Below are 20929 nucleotides of genomic sequence, written 5' to 3' on the forward strand. Positions count from 1 at the left end.
AAATTAATACAACCAGTGGTGATGTGACATGCAAAGAGACACACCAGTTGGCTCTCTGACCCATCCTCATCCTCATCGGGGTGGGGCGTATAAATAAGAACAGTTGCCCACTCCATCTGCAAAAATGTCCCCACCACCACCCCTCCACTCCTCCCCCTTGTTGTTTTCCAGTTGAATGAAATAATCTTCCCCCGTCTGGAAACCCAGTCTGGGTCAGAGGGCCTGCGTTCAGCCTGTTGCTTATTGTGTGTTCAGAAGAGGTGGTAAGGCATACAATTAAGCACAGATGGCTGTCTTTGCCAGACAATGTATTGATCCTATCCTGAGGTAGACCTGTCCCATTTCTGTTTTTGTTTGGCAAATGCCTTCTAATTTGGAGCCTGTATGAAGATGATTTGTAGCTATTTGTTTGACCATATATCATCTTCTGAGGAATCATCATTCAGTCAGTTTATGGAACTAGCTAACTTAATTCATGAAACAAGGATTTTGATGCAGGATAGATAGATAGATAGATAGATAGATAGATAGATAGATAGATAGAACTCTCTATAATGTGTTTATTAAACTCAACGTGACATTCAGTCTTAGAAAATTAACCAACTATTTGAGGAATTGTTATTTAACAAGCAAAAAGGCCAAGTCATTTCTGGTTCCAGGTTATACTAACCGTGAATCCAACTTAATTCATTTGGCAATTTTCAAAAACTAAATCCATGAAGAAAACATCAATTGTCTGAAATATGAAGAGGATTGTACAACTTTTATTTCTTCTGCAAACAATAAAGAACTTTGCATACAGGTCTGATCTGACGTACAACGATTGAGTTCTTTATTGATTAATCTGCTAATCATTTCCTCTGTTATCAGTTTAAGATAAGAAATGCTAAAGGTATCTGCTATAATTTCCTAATGCTCAAGATGATGCATTGAAACTATTTGTTTTATTTAGCAAACTGTCCAAAACTATTCCATTTGCAATCAGACATGAAAAGAAAAAGCTTGAAAAGCTCCTGTATTGCTTGAACAATAAATTAATCATTCATCAAAATAAGCCTAATACATTTATGTCATTAATCATTGCAACTCTAATATCCCAAATCCACATTTGAAAACAGAAATCCAATCAATAATCGATATCATAATTTACAGGCTATAAATGATGAAACTTTTATATGGGAAAGTATAAATTGGGCTAACGCGTTTAAATGCAGCCTTTTCCTTTATGATCTGTTTACACTAGTGGCCGATAATCAGCACCAGGTCTGTCTAGTTTAAGATGTCTCTGACAACACGATGAATAAAGTTAGCGCTTCGTCCCTGTCGCATTTCAAGTATTAACGGCCACTAAGTGTATCCTCCGTTTACTACGGCCGCTGCACAAATAATAAGTTTTCTTTGTGTGGCAGTAGTGAGCTGACGTCAGGTCGGTTCCTTGAAGTGGAGCTGAATAAACCTTGAGAAGAGTCTCCTTCAATCTGCTGTTAGTAACTAACACACGCACACACACACACACACACACCGAGACTCAATTACTGCCCAATTCCCTTCTTTATCACTCGTCCCCGACCCTTTTCATAACCAAAAGCGACCAAGGCAAAAAGAGGCGAGAAGAAGACCAAGCCGAAGTGTTAGTTGAACTAAAAACCCACGTTGGAAATAAGTAAAGTGTCGAAACTAAAAAAAGGTAAGTGTTTTATTTCACTGACGCTGTTTTCCCCCATCGCTGCTTAGAGCTGGCTTCGTTTCTAGTTTCTTTGCTTTTTTCAGCTTGTGTAAACTGGTTTCTAGTTAGTTTCTTGCTCTCGTGTTACGATGTAATTCATTCAGTCTGTGTATCCCGTGTATCGACAGCAGTACAAATGGTCAAATCCGTAAAGTTTCCCCTCTTTAATATAAAAAAATGAAGTGGTTTTCCTCTTCGGAGTGGTGACCTGACAGTGGGAATCGTCTTTGTGTCCCTCTCCTTTTCTCTCGCACCGATCACCCAGGCTGTTGTGTTTACTTGTTTACTCGTTGAGAAATTAAACTTTTTAGGGGCTTATGGTGTTTTGTTTTTATCAACCGTGTAAATATTGTCGGTTTTGGATGCGTATTAGGTGCTGGAGATGGAAACCGTCAACGTAAAGGGGGGTAACTACGAAGCAGTGGACTGCCGCTGGTCCTCGCTGTCCGTCCGTTTAAATCCATCTAGTTTAACAGTCCCTCGACGCCAAAATAAAACAATTAGCGACAAATACATAAATATCCCCTTCGGTTCGGTTTAAATTGAACGTATAATATTCATTTCTTTTCCCACAGTGGGTTAGGAGTTAGAGTTGTTCGTGTTGCTAGTCATATTGCTGGCCAGCCTGCCGGGGAGCTGCTATCGCGGTCGCTTCCTCAAACGGAGGAGCACGCAGCCAAGCTAGCAGCCGCTTGGCCGAGTTGTTGAAATTTATCCCTTTGTGTATATTACAATATCCTCCATTTTTTCTGTCCCTTCCAAAACAACAAGCCTCTCGCCATCTTGGTTATTTTAAATTCGCCCTCCATGAACCCCTACCTTTCCCCCCTTCTCTCTCTCTCACTCGCTCACAGACACACACGCTACTTTAAAAGGAAATGGATCCACGTTTTTAAGCAAGTTTTACCAAAGTTTTAGGCTTGTTAGAAAAAAATGACACGGGGGATCGCGACCTGTGTGCAGGTTGAGAAAGAATTTGAAGGTGGTTGATAAGATTGCCAGCGGTGATTTGAACCCATTTTAATCTCAGAGAGGGACAGTTTGTGTTTATGCTCCAGACGTTTGATATAAAAAGCTAATAAAAGCGAGGCTGTGTCGGGGTTGTGATTTGTGCTGAGACAGGTGGACATGGTGCAGCGGGGCAGTATTTGTGCTCTTTTTAGCATAATATGTTGTCACATGTGATTTCAGCGTTTACTTAGTGGCTGCTTTATGTTTATCTTTGTAGCCGAACATGAATGAATGGATGAAGGAGGGAGGGGGAAGGAAGCTTATTAATGACCAAGAATCATATTTACATAGGGAAGAGGAGTAAAAATACAATGTAACTGGATGCCACTGTCAAGCAACAGTGATTAGACATCCTTTGATTCACAAAGTTTTTTGCAATTAGCCTGCTTCTTGTCCTTTCAAGAGACCTGTAGTGGTATATCTGTGTATTTGTCATTCACACAAAGTTGAATAATGTGTGATTAATAGATTTGCAAGTTTGACAAGTTCAGAATGTGCACACTTTAAAATTCTCATCATTATTACATGCACATGCAGTTTGAGTGAACTATAGGCCTAATACTGCTACAAGTTTAGACAGGATAGTGTTCTCAGAAAGAATTATCCTGTGACTAGAAAATGGTGACCTTATGTGATTTCTGCTATCCATCTTACAAAAGGTGTTATTTTAGCACATGTTCACTCTGTCTCCTAGTTGATCTCACTTTTCTGCCCCATGTCCTGTAAGCAGTTCAAGAAAGGGGGGGGGGGAGAAAACAAACCAAACAAATGCTTTGAAATGGAAAATCTGATCATTTCACCTCCCACCTCTTTTGTTTGCCCATTTATTGCTGCAAAGCTGGAGTGCAGAGGAGCAGATGTTTAGCCAAACATGAAGGCGCGGTGCCTCTGCCCTTATGGGGATGGCTCTCCCTCCTCTCACTGCTGATGCATCTACATGACAGCTGCTTGATTTCATGGAGCTGCTAAGAAGCCATTAGTGGTATCAGTGAATTGAAACGGAACAGTGTCTCCCAGTTTTCTACCACTATTACGACTGTCTATTGTTAGTGTCATTTTGTGCAAATTTGTTTGAGCATGTGAATATGTGTGTGCGTACGTGTGTTTGCACTTGCGTTTGTGTGTATGTGCAAGTGCTGCAGCTGAACGTATAAACCAACAAGAAGTACTAATATATTGGTGTAGTGTGCTTTACTGTAATTTGAGAGAAAGTGAGCAAGAGCACAACTGAAAAAAGGGGAACAAATCTGTCAGAGTTGTGTGCCATGTTGGTTTGAAATGAAAGCACACTGTGCTACCTCAAGCACACTCAAATCAGAGATGTCTGTCCTTGCCAGGCCAAGAAAAAAAAAATCAACTCTCGGCTGGGGTTTTATGCTCTCTCTCTCTCTCTCTCTCTCTCTCTCAGATTGGAACTGTTGTTTTTGAAGAGATAAAGGAGGACTTCCGCTTGACTTCAGGAATTAAGGATAGACATAGTTAAGCCCTATTTGCATGTCTACTAAAGTCACAGCAAATGGTTGCTATTGACTAAGCTGATTAGGTGAAATTAAGTTCACGAGCTCTGTGTCTGGGGTTGCTGAATCTGACAGAACTTGGACAGCTTTTGAGAAGACAATCCCATGTGCACACAAGGCTGTATTCTGTATAATCCTTTTCTATTGAATACAGGACTGTCTTTAAGTTTTGGAGGAAGCCCATAGTTTTGGAAATGAAGTAACAAATGAGATTTTATAGGAGTCCATGGTATATTGAAGTCGTTAGTATGAGGCAGTACTTTCTTTAAAATGCATAGTATCACTTTGTATTAGAGCAATATTGAAATGATGTCCAGTTTGTTTGGCATGCAAATGATTATTCTGTTAAGTGCTGGTGCAGTGCACACATGTGATTTTGCCATACCACACTAGTTTTGTTAAACAAAGCTACCAGTTTTCTTGTGTTTCTGAAAAACTTTTGTGAGGGTTGAGTATAGCTCAGTTTCATATTTTGATAATAACCGAATCTTGTTTTCACTTGTGGCAGCTGTGTGACAGTCGGCATTTAAGGGCCCACCTGCTGTAGAAATAATGCAACAACCAAGTAAATGTTGCTGTATATCACAATATACCAAAAGTGTCCACATCTCCTTGACTGATTGCAGAAATGGCATGTCTGAAATCAGGAAATGGATGAATCAACCAGTGTTTTAAGCTGTTTGCATTTTACCAAGGCCCACACAGTCACACAATCTAAACGTAAATATTAAACTGAAATTTTTATAGCCATATTAGTGTCAGTATTGGCAAAAATGAACATAGAAATGATCAATTATCAGAAACTGCAATGAATATTTTGCACATTGCACACCCTTAACAGTGACTGATTAAGTCTACCACCGAAAATATGAATTACCCTGGGCTAAAGTACGTACTGTGTTTTCTGTGACGACATATAATGTAAATGATGTATGCTGTAGGCATGATGATAGAAGACTGAATTGGTAATGACAGAAAAATTCAAACTTTTGCATTACTGTAATCATGCAAATGCATCTAACTAAATACATTTCTTTTAAGTGCTTAAGAGTCCATCTGTGGATAACTCCTGACCTAAATATTTCATGGCATTGATGTCAGTATTTTATTTTTAGACTGAGATTAATCAGACCTACAAACAATAATAATGGCCATCTGGGAGCCCTGTCAAATCTCTGCATGTTAGCGCTGACACAGAGCCGTGAAATTTAGAGAGGAAGCGGAGGTCTGCTCTGTGTTAACCAAATGATTCAAGAACTAATGTTAGACAGAATCCTGATCATATTTCCCCCTGTTCCTCTTATCAGTCCACCATTTACATTTAGAAGGTGTAGGCATACACACAGAAAACAGTAATGATAAATGAAATAATGTACCAAGAAACTGAGGACTTGAACTGATGTTTTTGAAGTAGGCATTAATCCTGTAAAGGCTAATGCATCTTTGAGAAGAAGCTGCATTTTAGCAGAAGCCCTAAAAGCTTCTAGGCATTAGACTGATTATGCCTCTTATTGTTACAGATCAGATTGGTGCTGCTGTGCCCCTGTCTTGGCCTAGTGTTTTGTGCTGTGTTACAGGCACATGCAGGCAGCTCACTTATCGATACGTGTTTACATGGCCTCACAAGTGAGTGTAATCTCAGCTGGAAAGTTGGTTAGCTCTCTGATGATCTACCTAACCTCATGTTACCTTGCTATTTTTGTAACACTGCATGTTCATTGGATGTCCTGATAATCATCAGGGTACACAAATAATTGTCTAAAGTGCATGCTCAGTGATTGCTGCTTTTCACCTGAGCCTTTTCAGATACTGTGGCTAACTTTGACCAGAAATGTCTGCCTGTGTTTCTCTCTGCATCATTAGAAATGCATTTATATTTTGAAAACCGAACTAATGAGACTGGGCACATATGCCTCCTGTTGTACTAACAGGCGAACAGTCTCAACAGTTAATTAAGACTAAACAAATCAACACCAGTTTTAGTTTTCTCAACATTTTTGTGTGGATTACATATGGCAGATTAATTACCAGACAATAAACAGTGTAAAGTGCAACTTGGTCACCCCATGTTGACTTTCAGAAGACAGAAGACAGAAGACAGAGCGGCCAAATTTGGGAGGGAAAGGCGATAAGCTGCTTCTTTGCTGTTCGTCCCCTGGGCCTCTATTTATCATTCAATGTGAGAATTTCCTTGATGAAAGTCAAGGTTGTTTGTGCATACTCTGTCTCGTTGGGATGCCTGTTTTTCCACCAGCAAGGTGAAAAGGTTGATTTTCCCCTCTAAAGAGATGCCTTGTTTGGAAAGTCCAAGCAAGTTTCTTTTAATGAAGTCTCAAAAGGTCTTGATGATGTTTCTACTTCAGGGCTGTTTTTGTTTTGTACATTAGTGAGGAGGTGAAAATACAGATGTACTTGTTCTTTTGTCAAGACATAGAATCATAAAATTACTCCATTCTCTCCATCACATATTCATATGGTGAAAACATAGCTAAGGTTATCACATTACGTGGGCTGAGAGCATCCATTTAACGTGTTCTTTATAAGAACACGTTAAATGGATAAGAATCAAAAAACATGGCGACATTATGAATGCATTTCTTTTCTTGAAAAGGAATCACATCAGTGTTGTTTGGCTTCTTGAAATGTAGATATTCAAGGTTTTTTAAAATTAGCTGAACTAAGCTGGGATTTTGTTTATCTAAGAAAAACTTTCCTCCCCGCTCTCCTCCTGTCTTGTCTAGGTGCTTGTCTTTTTGTGTCAGCAGGGACTTGAAAAGCGATGAGGTCTGGAAAACCTGCTATGTGGTTTGATGTTTACCACACCTTGACATTCTCAGTCTGTTGCAGGGGGCCTGTATTTATACATTTCTCTAGAATTCACTCATGCTGGCTGTGCTTAGATGGAAAAAGAAAACTGGGAATGGAAGAGAAATAGGAAGAAGGTTTCAAATGGGAGAACGGGAATAATATTGGTTTCTCTATTGGTGTGCCTCCTGGGTCAGTGGGGTTGTTGATGATACTATAGAATAGCTTGTAGCAGGCAGGGGAGCTGTGAGCCTTGGTGGACACACATACACACAGTCACATACACAAAAACATCTACACACAGTTGCTGTTAGACGACAGGCATTCACGCATAGGGACAGGACACACAGATGCACACACACACAAATGCATGAGATTGCGCCTCGACAGCCCCCCATTTATTGATCTTCTTCAGCATTTAAAATCTGGTCACTGCTGCCACAAAGGCTTTTTATTTTAGCTGTGCTGGCAAAGCCTGCCCCAAGCTATGCCAGAATTTTAAATATTTAACTCCTACAGAACATCATGTGAAATAGCAAGGACAGAGAAAAACAAATAGGAAAGCGGTTTTGAGCTGTGCATTAGCTTTGAGTGTATTTGTTCATAACCGTGTTTTATGTAAATCACACTGGTACACACGCTGGAAAAAAATCTGCATATGCAGCACCCTTTCCTTCATAAAGTTTTCACCCAGAATTGATGGGTACAGAAAAGAAATAAGCGTTCACTCGAAGTTTAACTTAACTTGGCACTGAGTTACATGGCCTTACCTTGTTAGCAGTGCAGGCTGAAATGCTAGCAGTCATTGGATCAGTCATCACTGGACCAATGACAAGCTTCTGTTTTTAGCATTTTAAGGATAGAAAGGGTACCTCATGTGTAGATAGTCAAATCATCAATATCCTATCAACAGAAGGCCTATACCATATAGACTATAGTGTTTTTTTTCTTTCTTCCTTCTCAGTGTGCACATACCAAGGTATTAAAAGATTAATTTCCCCTTTTTTTTTTCTTAGGAAATTGTCAGTGTTCAGTTAGTCCCAGGTGGTGTGGATGAAATACTCCAACTACCTCTGTTCTCACTGCATTTCAAAATAATTTGACTTGTAAAGGTCAGACCGCATTTCAGTTATTTTGAAACAGTTCCATGTTGTAGTGAAAATTTATGTAACCTTAACAATACTTATTAAAAAAAGTCCACCAGCCAGCGAAACCACAAGGGTTTCCTCATCTAGTTCAATCTACTGCTGTTATTGTTTTTCTCTTGTCCAGCTATGAAAGCCTAGCCCACTCAGTCTGTGGCATTGTCCCACTTTCCCCCTTTCTGTCTGTCTGTCTCTCTTGCTTGTGCTCTCTCTTTCTGAACGATGACACTGAGAGACAGCTGTAACGTGAGACGCCTCTCGATCCTGGCAGGGGCTTCGAAAGCCGAGGCAGAAGGGAGGGAGAGAGCCTTTATCTGAGACTGGGGGTGCTGACCTCCTTCATTCCCCTTCTCTTTTTCTCCTCCTTTTTCCTCCCTGTCTCTACGTCTGCTAGTGTATCCTATCCTCCCCCCACCAGCAGAGGAGAAGGCTGCGCTCTTTAAAAAGTGTAAGCAAAAGCACTGTCTCCCCGCAGCAGAAGCCTGATGAATGAAATGCTATGTATTGCTGTGTAAATGTAAAATCATGTTGCTTTTAAGCTCCTAGCATCTCTCCATCTTTCGCCTGTTTTTAACTGTTGTTGAGAGTTTATAAAACACTGTATAGTGAGTGATACTTGAGTGACATGTGTTCGTGATCTGTAAAGACATTTTTTGTGTGTGTGGATGTGTTTGTGGACGTAGATGGAAACATGCACACATCTCTTGGACTCTAGGCTATGGCTGCTAAATCCTCTGAGAAAGCTCCCATGTGTAATCCAAACATTTAGAGCTAATTTAAGCATGCAGGCAGGAGCTGCATCCTTTAGGAAACAACAGCTCTCTCTCTCTCTCTCTCTCCCTTTCTCACCATCCTCCACCCTGTGTGTGTGTGTATGCACTACGTTTGTGTTTGTGAGTATGTCTAGTTGTCGCTCGAGGGAAATGAAGCACTCAATCACTCACCTGTCAGAGTACTTCAAATACTGCCCATAACACACACATACATTGGGCTTTCTAGAGTATTGAGGACACTTATTGGCATAATGCATTCCCTAGCCCCTCACCCTTCCCTTAACTATCACCACTAAATGCCTAACCCCAACTCTTAGCTTAACCCTAACCTAATTCTATCCTTAACCCTCTCAACCCCGAAACAGCCTTTTGAAGTTTTGAGGACTGGCCAAAATGTCCTCACAGTGATGGTGTAGAGAAAAAAGGTGCCCACACAGACACAGAAAAGACATGTCCACACACACATACACGGAGACATATGTGCATATGCACTTACCCCTGAGGGTTTGACAGGACTGGCCCTTTATTGACTTCCTTGATCAAGGAGACAGCAGATCCATTTAATAGAAGCTACACACACACACACACACACACACACACACACACAGAGGCACTGAAATCAAAGAGGATTCACATCTGCCTTCCACACAGCTCCAATGTAGCCTTTTCCTCTCTTACTACAGAGCTGGTAGTTATTTAAAACTATAGTGGCTTATGAATTAGATTTTGAAAGTCAATACTAATGGACATCATAATGTTTTTCATTTCAGTATGCCAACGGTTTTCTTGTTACAGCTGCAGTGTCATTACACCAAAAGAGTTCTGATTGTTTTATTGTATGGACAGTAATCATATCATAATACAAGCCCAGCCCAGGTTATAAACTTGCTCTGTTGGCCTTGGCCCCGTTGCTCCCCAGTTGGCCATGTTTTGTGCTGAGTGTTTCAGAAGGCCAGTTAGCCAAGAGGGTGCGGGGAGGAGATGTGACAGCTGTGTTGGTCACAGCTACTCTGACCTTCACATGTCATTTTGATAGATCATCATGAGTGTAACGGTACACTGAGCCTGTTGTGCAGGCCTGTGCTAGCCTGATTATCCGCTGGTGATGATCTGGTCACATACTGTACTGATATCATTGTTCCAAATCCAACTGTAGACAGTTGCGAGGGAGACCAGGTTGACAGCATATCTGAATGAATTTTAGCTTTCAGAGAAAAGGAAGTGGATTGGCTAATGCAGCAACGGTCTCTCAGCTATTAGGTGAATTATCATGGCAACACAAAAACATGCATACGTGCACAGACAAAAGACAGACACACAGCTGATCGTGGTATTTCCTATATACATTCTACTTGACATAAATGGATTGCACTAATGTTCTGAGCTTTTTGCCAGTCTCAGAGCGATTTCCTACTGTAACCCGTTCCCTTGAGATAGCACTTGCTCCATCAAGTCAAGGAAGAAACCATTTAGTAGAATGACAAACACACACACACACACACACACAGTATATTGACACATACACAGCACCATGAGGCTGGGAGGATTTGAGCTGCACTTAGACAAACGTTTCTCACAGAAGTTCCCTTTTCCTTGAGCCGCTCCCCACTTTGCCCTGAACATACACTTACTCACATACAATGGTACTTGCACAGAGATTCCATTTTGTCAGCTTTCAGCCCCCAGATCATGTAACGATAAAAGATGCTGCCCTGCAGTTAAACACTGCCAGTAAATCACAAGGCAAAGAAAGCTGGGAGAAGCACTTATTTTTAAGCAGCATGAGAGACCACACTGGCGGGGGGGTTGAGACAGATAGGGTAAGAGAGCGAGAGGAAGAGAGAGCTCCTTTGTGCACTGTGTACTGGCATTGTGTGTGATGAAGAGATGAATCACTGCTATTTAGGGATTGGTTTCCTGCAACTGATTGTGTGACGACTCAGTGGCGGACAGACTGTCAAGACTTGCCTGTTTTGTTCTGGGGGCTTCAGGAAAATGTCTGCGGCCAAGTCTCACTCGCTCACTCCCACAGGCCCCGGTGTTCCAGAGATCAACAGAGACTACAAACACCTCATCAGTGTCGCTCTTCTAACAGGTCATCAAATATTAAAAAGCAAGGGATTTTAGGCCAATCTCAATATGTGTATTTTCAGAGTACACTTGTTTTCCGTGCTCAAATATCAGTACCAAAGGTTTTTGTTTTTTTTTTTTGTAAAGAAGGCTCACATTAAACATGGCGTGGTGTTTCTTATTCTTTCTGTCTTTATCTCTCTCTCTTCCTTACTTGCTTTCATTTTCTCTGTCTTTCTCTCTTTCTGTGGTTAGTACAAAAGTCCGACCCTAGCATTCAACCCCGTGCAGATGCCTGAGAGTTACTGTATGACTCCTAAAGCAAAGTCAATACCTGTGTGTCCGCGGCAAGGCGGGTAGATTAGGGAAACAAAACAAGACAATTGAGAGAAACGTCATAACAGTTAAGCTGTGCAGTGTCTATGTACGAGCATGTCTGTAGTGTAAATTCAGGTAATTATAATGTGCAGATAGTGTTTCTGTTTGTTTTTTCAGACTTAATTAGATGGGAATTAGAAAGCAATGATGGCTATTATAAAATTACATTAGGATTGTTACTCTAAAACTAATACATTCACTGACATAACTTAGGGCAGTAATTTGTTGTATCACTTCATTATAGGCTATAACAAATAGCTTTGTGTCACTTTTAAAAACGTGATTACCTGTATTCTTTCTCACTAAATTAATACTTAAGTGAACCTTCGCTTGTGTGATGAAATGGTAATGATTTAGTACTATAAATGTTTCATGTTATATCCTGGTGTTTGGTAGTAAGCTTCTTTTGAGTTTTTTTTTAATGTTTTTATATCATATAGAGTTCAAGACAATTAGCTGATAAAGTCATTAGTTGATGAACTGGGAAATGATTAAATACTACCGTGATAATCAAATCATTTGAGTCATTTTTTCAAGCAGAAACGTTCCCATTCCAGTTTCTTAGGTTTGAGGATTTTCTGCCTTTTTTGTCTAAAGCTATCTACAGATTATGAGAATAATAGTGGAAACACTTGTTAGCTGTAGCCCTTAGTGACATGATTTATGAGGATGTTGCAGTTGAATAAGGCTACGAGCATTAAGTCTTAGGGAAAAGGTGTGTGTTTTGTGATATTTTATGCATCTACCACTGATTTAAAACTAGTAAGAGCTTACACAAAACGAGGTTAATAGACTAACAGTCAGATTCTCAGTCAGGCAAACGATGGTAGACAGCTCTGGCTTTTTTATCCAGTGTAATTCACCTGCCTCGTGGCTGGCAAATCATTTTCTGTGCTGAAGCCCTATGAGCAGGGATCCTTTAATCATCCGCTAATAGGCCTTTATGAAAAAGCTGAAGATGAATTCAGCCTACCTGGCTCTCTGTTATCATTATCGCTGCGATGAGTTATCAAAGTATTTGTGTGTGTCTGAAGTCTGTGTGTGTGAGATTTGTCTATCTGTGTAAGAGTGTAGATAATGAAGGTAACCATTACAGTTCGATCAGTACCGTTATTATCAACAGTCAGTCTAGGTGATTTCTGCTCAGTGATAAATTGAGCTGTAACGACAGATGTGTGTTACATCTTGTGCCACAGACTTTGACATGACTGGAGGGTATCTGAAAAGACAAATTCGCTTAGGTTCATGAACAGCAATATACCCAATTTCTTTTTATCATGGCAGTCATTCCAATAAGTGCCATTTACAGGAATTACTTGAGCTCTGCAGTGAAAACGGCAGCTTTTTAAAGCTGTGCACGAGATTTGGTCCCTAAACTAAAAAAAGGAATATATTATTGGAATAGATGACCACATCCCTGCTGATGAAGCATCTACCAGATTTGGTTCTGTTGCTGTTGACCAGATGGATGTGTTTACTGTCAACAAAACCTTGTTAGATAGCTACCCACACTTGCTATAACAGTGTGTATCAGTGTGTATGTGTTAGTGTGTGGCTGAAAATATCTATAAGACTTCTTCCCTGTGGCTGTGTGCATGTGTACAAGGCTTGAAGTTTACTGTTTTTATGATACAATCTAACCATGCTGACACAAGTTTTTTTTTTGATAATGCGGTAGCTGAAAACTCATCTACATCAGTCAGGCAAAACTTTTCAGTTCAAGAATAAGTGTATAGCAGCATAAATAAAAGCTGTAACATTTGTGTGTGTTTGTGTGGTATTATATACATAGCTGGGTGGTGTCTTGTTATGTTGAGCTGCTTAGATTAGACTCATGCTGTAAGAGCCAAGGAGGGCCTTGGAGACAATGCAGGAGAGATGGGCGTGAGAATTCTGGTGAGGTTTAGTTCTCTACAAGAACTGTCTTGTGTTTGGGGAAAATATCCTCACACTCAAAGATCCAGTGTCTAGATCCATTTCTAACAAACAGGTTTTGCAAGAAAGGGCTTGGGGAGAAAGAGACTTTTTGTGTGTGTGAATACATCTGTCTGTTTTGTGTGTGTATGTGTAACTACAACCGTGTGGTTTGTCTGTGTTTGAACAACACAAATACTAAGCTGTGTAACTAGAACTTTCGGTATCCAGGTCATTTTAGGGGCTTCATCCTCTCCAGGCTCTCAAAAGGAAAACTTCCAGTATTTCCACATCACCACATAGACTCTAACCATTTTTCTATCACACAAATCAAAGCGTACAGGAGACACATTGTATTCCTGACTCAGATTGTATTTTTAAACTGAACCGCAGTGATCTTTTGTTTCTGCTTTTTCTCCAGGTGTTGCAGCAGTTATGTTAAAGAGCTGAAGACATCTCTAACAGTGAGTACACAGTGTACAAGAGAATATTCACTTCACCTTTTTCTCACACGGTGCCCCCCTGTATATGTAGTATTTGCATGTTACAGAATAGTTGATGCGTGACTTTTTGAAACATATGTTGTCACACACTTCAGCCTTTACAGGGATTTTTTTTTATATGGTATGCCAGAACAAACTTGCAGACTCCTCCAGTTTCAGGCCTAATTTGATTTTCATTCATTCAGTGAAAGAGGATGTTTTTTCTCTCCCAATTAAATTTAACAAGAGCCCCTTGAAAAGCAGTTGTTATGATTACAGTACAAATTTAGTTCATTCAGTGAATCAAGCAATTAATTAGATTTCTCCCATTCTAATCAGAATATTTGTCTGAAACATATGTGCCTAATAAACATCCTTTGAGTTTCAGAGCCAATGGTAAATGTAAATGGCTGTTAACTGTGCCCGACAGTGCTTCTAGGTTAGGATTGCGTCTAGTTGTTTATGTGTATTGCTGTGTGCAGCTTTAATCTCTTCCTCTCTCCATCATTTTCTCAGTTTTTTCACTCTGTATCTGTGTGAGAGCCAGCTTTACTCAGGGGCGCGGCAGTGTCCTTAAGGCTTCGCTTCACACAGTTGAAGGTGGCAGTTTGTTGTTCCACACACAGACAATGACTTGCACTTTTCTCTCCTGCCTGAGTTGATGGCCTTGTGCCTGCAAGTGTGTCACCAGATCAAATGGGATCTTTTATAAGAAGGTTTTTACTGAATGCAGAGTTCAGGGAAATACTTGTTTCGCCTGTGACTGGCTCTTTAGCTTTGTGTGTTACCAGACCCGATTCTATCAGGTCTAACCATTACTGCTTCATCTCTGGCTGTGAATGATGTATTATATCCCCCGCAGCTTGGTGTGAGCTGGTTGTATCATTTGTGATAAGTATTGATGAGTCCTCTCTTGGGGAGTACGTTTCTAGGGGATGTAGCCTTGTAGATCAACCCCCACCACTGGCTGTTTTTAACTGATGTCTTGGCTACATGACTCTTCCTGCAGCTCCATAGAGAACAAGCACAGCCGAGCACAGGGAAAGATGGAGCTCGTCCAAACAGCTATGGTGTAATTAGCTGACATTTGTTGCTTGGAAGACAAGAGAAGGAAAAAGGAAAGAGCTGCTCAATTCAAACACCCCAAGGAATATGCAAATGTTGAGAGTGAGAGAAAATGAAAGAAAGACAGAGAAATGTGTCTGGTACCATGAAGATATAATTATATTACAATCACGTATGTGTGTGTGTGTGTGTGTGTGTGTGTGTGTGTGTGTGTCTGTTTGTTATGAACCCACTGAACTTCATGTGAGTGTGCTTATCAGCATTTTGCCACTAGAAGGCACAAACTGTTGGTCTCCAGCAAGGATGCTCTTTTTGCTAAGAGATTATACCTTTGTGTGCTGTTTAGTGTTCATGTTTTATAAAGCATGTCTTAAGGTATTCACCTACATCAGCTAGACATTACCCAGCTGAGCTACACACTACCCACATGAAGCAGCCATCCACAACTGTGCTGATTCTCTAGTTCCAGGAAGATTGTGCGAGCGTGTGTGTTTGCATGTGTGTTTGTGTACATGCATTTAGGAGAGAGTGGAGTAATGCATGAGAACTATCTGTACTTAAGCCAAGGTGCTGCAAGGTGCTTACACAGCCCCATCTGCTTGATCCAAGCTTGAAATGCAATGCCTTTTAATGACAAAATACTGAGTGGCTAGGAGGTGTGCAGAAAAGGGAGGAGTGTGTGTGCATCAGTGAGGATGTGTATGTGTGTGTGTGTGTGTTGTGTTGTGTGAATGTGAAATAGAGAGGAATAAAGGGAGAGGGAGAAGGAGATAGAAAAACATCTCGAAGGTCAGGAGCAGCGGGCGGCCGTAGGGAAGAGACACGTGAGACAGAGATAGTCTTGCGTCAGCCTCACAGCAGTCTGTTCTGTGTGTGTGTGTGCGCGTGTGTGTGTGTCCTGTGGGGCAAGCATTTCCATCCATATCCCATGGTGTTACAGCAAAGCAGCATGCTAGTGTATAGATAGATAGATAAATAGATCAGAATCAGATAGATTTGTGCATACATGTTGTGCATGACAAATTACTTGGAAGCAGTCAGTCACTGAGCGACAGATAATTTTTTAACATCATTCTTGTGACAGTGGAAGGGGAAATTACACCTTCTAGCCTGAGGGGGAAGAATTTGTGTCTTACTGCCTGTCACAAAAACCTGAGCAGGGTTTCATCAATCCTAGCAACGACTATCATTTTTCAGTTCTTATTCATGAGCCCTCTTTGTTTCTCACCGTGTCTTTTTCCCAGTGCCCTTTAAACTGGTGCTCTGTTAGATTGGGGAAGTGTTAGAGATAACACCTAAACATTTAGTACTTTGTACTTGCCTCGGAGCTAAGATTGTTAAAAAGCTGCTGCGAGATAGTCCTCGGGATAGGGAGCAGCGCCGGTTTCAGCAGACACACTCCAGCATTAGTTTGGGCTTACCCATTGATGTTACTGTCTCTTTCACTCTCACTCATGCTCTCTCCACACGCACACACATGCAAGAAAACTCTGATCATTACCCTTCTGCCTCCTTTGGCCCACGTGGTTTCAACAGGGCTCAGGCGTCTAGCCAGACTTTTGATTCACCCCTCTGCCAAACAGCTTCTGCTCTCCTTGTCCCCATGCAGGGCTGCAGCGTGGGGTGAGGCTGCTCTTTTACACACCCTTGTGCCATGAATCACTGCTCGCACCCTGGGAGCCTCAGTCCACTCGGGGTTGCCTGCCCAGACGATAATGTGCATGGTCATGAGGGGACCATTTTGAATGGAGGGCAAGACAAAACAGGAGCTAAAGAACCCAAGCTGTGAGCTTTCCCAGAGAGGCCAACAACCCGAGCAGTCTGTGCGTGTGTGTTAATGTGTTTGGTGTAGTAGAAGAGAGATGTTGGACACACAATGCTGAGTTTTGGGTGTAATAATAATGTAACATAATTGCCTGCCAGTAATTTATGAAACATTAGAAGTAGACCTTTAAGCCCCATACATCACAAACCTTTTAGGCCCTCACAAACAGGATTGCAATTTGAGCTCCCTGGACTCAGCCCTAATGCCTATTTCACTGTTGGATTGAAAAAAAAAGGGAGCTGGTCAATCCTTTGCCATCACTTGCACTTACCTATCAACCTACTAATTAGATCATGTTCATGCTAAGTGAAATATCTAATCTATTTTTTTCCATTCATAAAATACAAAAATGCTGGTGTCTTGATGAGTACCATTTAATGTGCTTCAGTATGACACTGGTTGAAGTAAAGTTCTGTGGGGTTGATTAGTGGTTGGCCATGCAACATAAATATGTCATAATGAATCAGCCACATGGTTTAATGGGTTTAAAGGTTAAAACCTGCTTGTTTGCAATGGTATTTTGCATTTTATGTTTGTTGTCCTTGATTAATATTAGTAGGATTATTATTATCAAGCTGTTATTATTCTCTGTATTTAATTTGTGCATGTATGGAAATGTTGCAGGGTTACCCTTATTGAGATAAATAAGGAGACCACACACACACACCCAACCCCCCACCCCCGTCAATTTTACACACATACGCAAACGCATACACACTTGTTTTCATTCTTTGTGGGGACATTACATTGGGTTGACTGCAGACTTACTCTCACCATAACCACAACCATTACTTGCCTAACCCTACCCTAACCCTAAATCAAGTCAACTTGCCTAACCCTAACCCTAACCCTAAATCAAGTCACCCAAAAATCCAATGATTTGCATGTTGGGGACCAGCATCTGTTCCCCACAAAGATGACTTAGTCTCCACACTGTGAGGGTGTAAACACGTTTTTGTCCCAGCAATGTGAGTAATACCAGGCATGTACACATACATGCACACCACTCTCAACCAATGCCAGCTGGTGCCCTATGAAAACCTGCAGGTTTATTGGGTCTATCTGCTTCCTTCATGGCCAAACCACAGCTCTTCAGCTGTCTTTATTCCACAGTCTTTGTCTGGCTCCTTGTCTCTTGACATTCCTTAACCTCCTTCCCAAGTTTTTCTTTCCTTCTCTTCCACTTTAGACCTCCACATACCAAACACATAGTCCACTATGGACCTGGTTTTCTGACTACAATTCATGCCTGTGGCTCAAATAGTTTGTCCTGAGTGGGCCCATGTGTCCCACGGCCTGTTGACCAGACTAGGTTGTAACCTGGATACAGCTGCAGTCCAGAGGAGCCATTAGCAATACCAGGAGGCCCCCAGCTCCCACTGAGAGCTCATTACTATATTTGTGCAGTCACACTTTTTCTATGAAACACAGCAGTGTGTCTGGTGAAAGTAGCCAGGACATTGAGCCTCAGGGAAGACATTATGGCTCCATTTGGAGTTCTGAAAGAGAGAGAGCGAGTGAGAGGAAGAGACAGAGAAAGAATGAGGTTTCATCAAAAGAGGACAATGAATTCTAAGAATGATATTAATCATTAAACACATCCAGCTTTCCCTATACCTAACCGTGAGAGTTTGAGAATCTGTTTATTGGATTTGATTTGCTCTTTTTTTTCAGTGTGCATGAGTGCATGTGTGTGGGTATGTGGGTGTTTGTGTGCTCTCTGAGGCCCAGTTCTGCTGTCTGGTCTGGTGTGCAGATGGCTGAGTTGGGGCCTGTTGAATGAGATACTCTTTTTCTTTCCTCTGTCTCTCTTTACCTGTCCTTGTTTCCTCTCCTCTCCTGTCCTCTCCTCTCTTGCTTTTTCTGCTGGGTTTCATTTACCAGTTACATCCCTGGCTGCTTTCTCTCTTTCAGCACTGCATCTGCTGAGGGCCATCTTGGGCAGAGGAGAGTTTTCCACCACTCTATTTTCTCTCTCCCTCCTTCTTTATGCGTCTCTCAGGGCTCAGTGCGGCAGCTATATGCAGTGGCTTTGGAATGAAATGTCTCTTAACCAAGCCATGTGCCCCGGAGCTACGGTAATTGCAGGTGAAATTCAGCTTCCTCTTTAAAATGCCATCTCTCATTTCCAGTTACCGGCCCCCTCTGTATCTCTCTTTCTCTGCCTCCCTCCCCTCCTGCCTCTCTTTCTCTCTCTCGCTCTCTCTCCCTCTGGCTGTCTTTCAGAGGCGTGTGAATCCCTCAGCCCCTGTCGCGTCTCTCTGCCCCAACAGACACTCCCACAATGCACAGCGCTGATGGTTGCACAGTGATATCAGCCATGCAGAGGAAAGGGAGGGCCGCTGCCTAGACACACGTTCAGTGTGTGTGTGCGTGTGTGTGTGTGTGTGTCTTCGAGAGAGAGAGAGAGAGAGAGAGAGAGAAAGAATGCAAAGACAGCATGTGTGACATAAAGTGAAAGTGTGTGTTTGTTTGTGTGAAACACTGGGCATATATGTCTGTGTGTTATACTAGAGGAAAAGAAAAGGGTTATTCTGTGTTGTTTGCTTGAGTGTCTGTGTCTGTGTACAGCATCAGCAAGGCATGAGCTGTGTAGAGGTGACATCAAGGTGAACGCGGCGTGCAGAATGCTCTGCCGAGTCGGGAGGCAGCAAATGGCTCAGTGGCAGATGGAGTCTTTGTCAGAGAAGAAAAATGGCAGCTCAAGAGCGTCAGAGAGACCCCCACCCCCATTCACCCACACACACACACACACACACACACACACACACACACACACACACACACGCTAACACCACTTTGTCTGTCTCTACCTGTCTTTTAATTTTTTTTGCACAGTTGGTCACACACGCACACAAAATGTATTCATAGATGCAATACATGTATGTACACACTCATACGCACATGCACATACGCGTTTGACACACATACCCCCCCAGTGAGCTGGGCTGGCGGGTGGTGACCTTCCCCAGCTCAGAGGGTTCCCTGGCTGTTTGATCAATTATCCTTCTCCCATTGTTTACCAGGAAGCTGGAGTAGAGAGGAGAGGAGAGAAGGCTCAAAATGGCCACTGTCAGGTGGAGGGATCCATTTCCCTGCCAGCGTGGGGGTGGGGGTTATGGAGAGCGAGGGAGAGACAGAGAGACCAGAGCTGTGAAGCGTGTTTAGAGGGAAAGGAGGAGCATCGTTCCCTGGCAGCTGGGATGATATGACATTATACTGAAGGTGCAGCTCTGACAGTGGTTACCATTAGTGATGCTGAACATCATTTGTTAAAAGGTGGTTGTCAGAGCCCTAAAGTTTGGACAATCAAACATTAGGCTTGCTGTCTGTAAATTCCAGTAGAGCATCTTTTTCCTGTTCTCACTGCACATAGCGCTCCTGTATGAATTCTATTGTCAAGACCATGTAACTCTGTATTCACACATGCATGCATGCATAATGCCACAGTACTGCAGGTACACTTCCTATTTTTAGCATGGAGAAGTAAGGAGGGGGGCACTCTAAAGGTCAGGTGGCAGAGAGAAAAAAATGAGTGGGAACAAATGATGCACTAAGCGAATGACACTCTGAGGTCCTGCTTTAATATGTATGTATCGCAGGTTGATGGCTGATTTCATTAGCGCCTCTCATTGTTATGCATAGATTGTCCTCCTGCAGCAAAATGAATATTGTATCGCACACACTCACCCTCACATACACACACACACACACACACACACACACAACTGTGTTTTCCAGGGAATACTGTATATTTGGATCTTGCAGGGGACTTGAAGAATAGGTTGATGTTTCCACAGGCAGTTATCTGTCGGCTATAATTAAAACAATTTACAGTGCTGTCATTTTAACAGGTTTTCGGCACTGCTGTGGACAATTCCTGTCAGGTAGTTGTGTGATTACTTAGGGGTCCTTGTTGATAGCACACTGAATTGTTTTCGGAGCGGCAAAGAAAAGCTATCTTTGTTTAAATGTCTTGAGCAGAATAAGTCATGTCATGTCTGAGAGTTCAGATTACGTCACTTCAATTTACTTAAATCTGTGTGTGTGTGTGTGTGTGTGTGTGAGGGAGTGGAAAGAAGGACAGAGAGATAAGAATATGTTGAGTGCATACCCATTAATTTGACTATATGCTCACCCTTAAACACAGAGAATACATATGGTGAGTGCGTGAAAATGCCTGACTGCCTAATGCTCTGAGATGTCTGTGTTTCAGCA

General features: G+C 41.8%; 1 protein-coding gene across 8 annotated transcripts in view; it reads left to right on the top strand.

The window, feature by feature from the left end:
• The first annotated feature begins 1298 nt into the window (after positions 1–1298).
• baz2ba (bromodomain adjacent to zinc finger domain, 2Ba) overlaps positions 1299–20929 on the top strand; it is a 64909-nt gene continuing 45278 nt past the window's right edge. For 6 of the 8 annotated variants that reach the window (XM_020607577.1, XM_020607631.1, XM_020607611.1 and 3 more), the window contains exons 1-2: positions 1491–1687; positions 13761–13803. The gene's annotated coding sequence lies outside the window, so the exon portion shown is untranslated. The other 2 variants (XM_020607587.1, XM_020607596.1) reach the window with 2 other exon arrangements.

Source organism: Monopterus albus, unplaced genomic scaffold (genome assembly GCF_001952655.1).
Source record: "Monopterus albus unplaced genomic scaffold, M_albus_1.0 scaffold4.1, whole genome shotgun sequence".
Lineage (NCBI taxonomy): Eukaryota > Metazoa > Chordata > Actinopteri > Synbranchiformes > Synbranchidae > Monopterus > Monopterus albus.